Raw genomic sequence first — 6,196 nt, 5'->3', positions numbered from 1 at the left:
GGGGGAATCTTATAGTTTATGGTTGTTCAGAGAGTAAGCGATAGCCCTGACAATCCCAGAAGACCTCTGGACATCTAGTCTTTAGCGTAAATTTTCCCTGGCAAAGAGAGAAAGAAATCATCTGTCTTATCTCCTACTTCCCTGTGCTACAGCTGTCTTGGGAAATCTGTTCATTTGTGGAGTTGTTTTACCCTGAATGGAGTCTTTTGTATCCTGGTCTTCAAATTTATGCCTAACACTATGTGTTGGAAGGCATGTGAGCATTGCCATTTCACAAAGCCCACAAGTCCACCAGACCCGAGGGCTTCTTAAGGTTTCTTTTCACACTGTGGCTTTCAGAATTTCCTTCCTGTTATAAAGAACCAGCCCAGAGCTTCATCCTCCAGCTGTCGGAGCAGAGATTAGCAGCTCTATAACTGATTTCTTTCTTCCTCTTACTACACAAGGGACCTATGGTACAGCCACCTGGCATGTGTTGGAGCTCATAGACAGCAGCTGCCTACCTGGACTGCCACTAGAATTGATTACTGAAGAGAGGAATTAATTCCTCAGTGGGATGTGGTTACAAAACCTTAGGAGTTGGAATGCTGGAAAGAAACTGATATTCATCCTTTATTTATCCAGGCACCCTCTGCTGGTTAGGACCAAACATCAGGGCATACTCCTCAACCATCCTCAACTCCATCCTGCACACCTGTTGCTTCTGCCATCTTTGTTACTGAGGGGCACCAGGCACAGGTGAAGATGGAAATACCATGCTGGAAACAGGATGATTAAGCACAGGTTTATGAAATATTTATTTGTTAGTTTGTTTTTCAAAGTTCAAAAGATACAAGAGTATTTCGTGAAAAGTAAATCATCTTCAGTTCCTCTCCCTGCAGGCAACCAGTTAAGTTTCATCCGCATCCTTCTGGAAATATTCTATGTATTTATGTATGTATTCTCCTACTTATAAATAGTAGCCAGGAGCCTTGCTGCTTTCACTCAACAATGGAGATAGCAAACCCAGAGAATTACATATAGTGGGAAGGGTCCTCTAATCCTCACATTGTAAAAATAATGAGATTAATAATTGAAGTTAAAATGATTTACTTAGAGTCACTTCAAATTTAGCAGCAGATTCAGGACCAGAAGTCAAAGTTCTTTATACTGCAAGATTACCTGTCCAATAAGAAGTATGGGATTGGGCAGTCACTGAGTACATGTGGTCCATGACTTCCCACTGCGTTTGGAGGGCCTTGTGTTTCTATATGCCACTCTCCTTCCTCTGGGTTAGGATCTTAAAACTTCACCCAAATGTCCAGCCAATGCTTCACCAAAAATTCTTCTGTGTTTGCAAGCTGCATGTTCAGATAGATAGCCATCTGTAGATACCAGGTAGCCTTTGTACTCCATTCCCGACTTAGATTTCACCATACTGCCTTTCCTGTTGTTGTTGTTTTAAGATTTTATTCATTTGAGAGAGAGAGCACAAGCAGGAGGAGTGGAAGAGGGAGAAGCAGGCTCCCAGGGAGCCCAATGTGGGACTGGATCCCAAGACCCCAGGATCATGACCTGAGCTGAAGGCAGTCACTTAACCAACTGAGCCACCCAGGCGCCCTGCCTTTCCTGTTAATCCATTCAGGAAAGGTTTGGGATTGAGGGACAAACTCATCGCAACTACAAGCAAATGCTGTAGGCCACTCACTGCCAACTGAGCTGTCATCCGGCCCTCGTGACTGGAGTAGCCACGGCAGGCAGTTTATGAAATATTTAGATTACAGCTCTTCCCTACTTGGCTTATTCAGCTGCCACACCCTGGCAAGCAGGAATGTATGTTTCGTGTGGGAAACTGGAAGAACTTCTGAGGTATCTGACCAACCCAAGAGAAAAAACTTGAAGATAATCAATATTGAGAGTTCTCCCGGGGTGCCTGGGTGGCTCAGTCGTTGGGCGTCTGCCTTCGGCTCAGGTCATGATCCCAGAATTCTGGGATCGAGCCCCGCATCGGGCTCCCTGCTCCGCGGGAGGCCTGCTTCTCCTTCTCCCACTCCCCCTGCTTGTGTTCCCTCTCTCACTATCTCTCTCTCTGTCAAATAAATAAAATCTTTAAAAAAAAAAAAAAAATATTGAGAGTTCTCCCAAGGAAATGAGCCAGCCAGATCACCCTTGGTGAAGACCACACCCATGTTCACTGTTTCCAAATAACCATTTAGTGTCACACTCTTAAGTATGAGCAGATAGACAGTCCTCAGATATATGAAGAAAACCTTTAATACAAAAGACAGAGGTCAACATAAGCAAGGAGAAAAAAATAAAAAAACTTAGAGGAAACAGAGACTATGCATCAAGAAGAAATCAAGACCAAAACAAAACAAAACAAAAAATCATTAATATCCTCAGAGACTTAAGATATTGTATTTGTGAAAGGACATGCTATTTTAAGAAGCGAACAGTCAGAAAACAAACATGAGACTTTTAAAATGAAAGCATGTAGCAGACATTTTTTAAAACTCAATAAATAAAAAGAGAAAGAAATTAAAACCAGGAAAGATGCATTTTCTCTTTGCTCAGATTGTTGAAGAATGGTGGCTTGTTTCATGGTTTTTAAATTTGTGTCTAATGCATGTTTTAACATGATAGATGGAATGCATTGTGTAGCTACAGTTTTCTGGAAAAGTTGGTCTTCTAGGAATTGTTTTCCAGATCTTCAATAAGTTTTTTCTTTCAATTAAAAAAAGAAGAAGAAGAAGAAGAAGAAGAGGCTCCTGGCTGGCTCAGTCAGAAGAGTGTGTGACTCTTGATCTTGGGGTCATGAGTTCAAGCCTCACTTTGAGTGTACAGATTACTCAAAAACAAACAAACAAATAAAATGAATTAGAGGACCAGTCCAAGAAGTCCAACATCTGAATAATAGGAGTGCTAAAATGAGGTAACAGAGAAAATGAGGTGTGTGTGTGGAGGGGGATGTGAATCAAAGAAATAATTTTTAAAATTTCCCAAAACTGGGGCGCCTGGGTGGCTCAGTTGGTTAAGCGACTGCCTTCGGCTCAGGTCATGATCCTGGAGTCCCTGGATCGAGTCCCGCATCGGGCTCCCTGCTCGGCAGGGAGTCTGCTTCTCCCTCTGACCCTCCCCCCCTCTCATGTGCTCTCTCTCATTCTCTCTCTCTCAAATAAATAAATAAAATCTTTAAAAAAAAAAAAAAAATTTCCCAAAACTGAAAGATGAGAATTTCCACAATGAAAGGGACCCAGCGCAACAGATGAAAATAGACCTACATTAATATACATCATTGTAAATTTTCAAAATTCTGGGGACAAAGAGACAATCTTTAAATGTCTGGAGTGGGTCAAGGAATAAAAATTTTACAAAAGCTCAAGAGTCAGAAAGATATTGAACTTGTTAAAATTAGTTCTGGAAGCTAGAAGATAATTCCTTCGAATGCCCTCTGTTTGCCTTCCCTAGAGAATGATCGGACAGTCAGCCAGGTGTGAGAAGGGCAGTCATCTGACTGCTCAGAGTTAGATAGGAGATCAGGGACTAGTCCTCCTGTTTCCATTTCTGTCTTCTGAAGTACCCGCTCCCTCTAATTCAGAGCCTTCTGGGGATGCTGCAATGCAAGTTTTCCCTATTGCTGGCTAAAACTTTGCTCTTTCAAATCTGCTAAATTATCACTCCTCATTTGCTCTCCAGCTTTGGAAGCTGTTACTATTGACTCCTTCCCCTGCTCCTCTGTTTTCCCTGTAGGCAAAGACTGAAAGACAGCTACATCCTGATCCCCTGTATTGAAAAGTCAAATGATAACACCTCAAACGAACATTCAGGAGGTAGTATCACGTTGTTCAGACATACGGAAGTAAATATAAAAATCGTCTAAAATAAACTGGTGACTCCCAAGAACAGGAAATGATGGGGTATCTGGTAGGAGTCAGGTCCCAAAACAGCTGTGTTAATCAACAAGACCTGTAGAATGATTTGACTTTTCATACTCTATCCTGTGCAACTTAGATGAAAAGAAGAAGTTTAAAAGCAGGCAAAAGCAATACATAAACAGTTTATGGATACCTAGCTGCATATGCATATATGAACGTATAATAATGGGCTGGAAGGCAACCCCCTAAACTCAAAGAGTTGTTTTTCTGTCAAAGAGGGAAATTGGGAGGAAAAATGGACCAGGGATGTTGGTCACAGGGAACTTTAGCTAAATTTGTTACACTTTATTTCTTTAAAAAAAAAAAAAAAGCTGAAAGCAAATATGGTAAAATGATTAAAAAAAAAAAGAGTTAATTCTGAGTAGCGGGAATTGGGTGTTTATTAGGGTGTTCTTTATGCTTTTCTATAGCTTTTCAATTTCTTAGGTTAAAAAACAAAACAAAACAAAAATGAAACTCCCGCAGGCAGAGGAAGGGATGGGGCAGTGGCCAGACTGCTTAAAAGAAGTTGGGACCAACAGAGGCGGGCCTCCCAACCTAGGAAGATGGACGACTAAGCTGAGAGTGGCAAGGGACCCAAAGGAGCGGATGAGGGAGGAGCTGCCCCAGCCCTGAATGCTCGGAGACCTCTGCTCTCAGGGCAACAGCCAGGCCACAGGGAGCCCCCCAAACCAAGCTCCTTTTGGACCCCGAGGTAGCTCTTCCAGGGATCTAGTTCAGGAGCTTGGTAGAAAAGTGACCACTGTGACTCAGTCATGAGAGCTGGTGCTCCTGTAAAAAAAAAAAATACTGCAAGATCTCTTGGTTGCCGGAATGTCACGGTCCTGGACCTCTCTCTGCCGCCTAATGTAAGCATTCACAAAAAGTGGGCTCACAGTGCCCTCTCGTGGTTATAGACTGTCAGCCTCCACGACCAGAGATAGAAAGGTAACATTTCTGAGCTTTTAAAGCCCACAGTCTAGGGCACCTGGGTGGCTCAGTCATTAAGTGTCTGCCTTCCGCTCAGGTCATGATCCCAGGGTCCTGGGATCAAGCACGGCATTGGCATCAGGCTCCCTGCTCCGCGGGAAGCCTGCTTCTCCCTCTCCCACTCCCCCTGCTTGTGTTCCCTCTCTCTGTCAAATAAATAAATAAGTAAATAAAACCTTTAAAAAAAAATAAAGCCCGCAGTCAACTCCCCCTATGGTCCCATTCCTCATCCTGTAAGTGTTTCCCATTAAAGAAAGAAGGGATGGAGGGAATGTCCACGAAGGTGAAAAGAAAGAATATTGTTAACATTTTCCCTTATTTCAGAAAAGATCATTAGACCACACTGATACATTTTACTGTTTTGAATACAGTTGATTGTTGATAAAGGTTAAAAATAGCTATATCCCTGCTGAGAGAGGCACTAATGGCAAGGGCGAGTGAGGTAAGCAAGCACCAAGGGGTGCAGGGAGGCCACAGGGAACCCAGCCCAGGAAACCTGGAGGGGAGGAAAAATCCAGAGTCACAGCTGAGACTGGAGAGTTTGGACTTGGTAGTTAGGAAGACCCTGGGCCCGGGGTCTGTCACATACGAGCTGTGAGGTTGTGCGTAAGTCCTTTTGCTTCGCTGAACTTATTTCTTCAAAAAACTAGCTCCTCTGATCCCTCTGAATTAAACCAGAAGCAGTCAAACACAGTGGCCAAGAGCCCACTCTGGAGCCAGATACCCTGGGAGAATCCCAGCATGACCACTTACTGTGTGGCCTCAGGTGAACTATCAAACCTCTCTGTGCCTCACAGATCTGTGGTGAGAGTCGGTGAATTAATGTATGCGAAGTGCTTAGAAAAGAGCCTAGCAAGCTAGCTGTGATTATAATCATTTGTGTGTAACGTACTTAGAATATGATCAGCTCAGTATGTGAGTTCCTTTTTCCCCTGGAATCTAGCTCTGGGCAAAATGCTTACGTCCCCATCACATAAACAAACCCGGTCAGTACTCCACAATACCTTCCCAGTCTGTGGCTATCACCCCCGTTTCCTCCACAGATCCTTTCCACATGATCCTGAGTCCTTGCAACCCACAGCCCAATCTTCTACTGACCTCTTTTTGGAGGAAGTGGGGCTAACAGGCTTTCCTTGGGGAAGTCTGAATTCCTTTGACTGCCCAGCTATGGATCAGAAAGCACTGGTCCTCCTGACACCCCTTTTAGAAGGAAGAGGCCCCCAGAGGTGGGGCCCAGGATTGCCACCGGAGCCGGGCTCACCTACACTAGACGGGGGCCCCTTGCTTCCGATCGTCCTTGCAGAGGCAACCAC

Source organism: Halichoerus grypus, chromosome 12 (genome assembly GCF_964656455.1).
Source record: "Halichoerus grypus chromosome 12, mHalGry1.hap1.1, whole genome shotgun sequence".
In the NCBI taxonomy this organism is placed as follows: domain Eukaryota; kingdom Metazoa; phylum Chordata; class Mammalia; order Carnivora; family Phocidae; genus Halichoerus; species Halichoerus grypus.
This window is presented reverse-complemented; position numbering follows the sequence as displayed.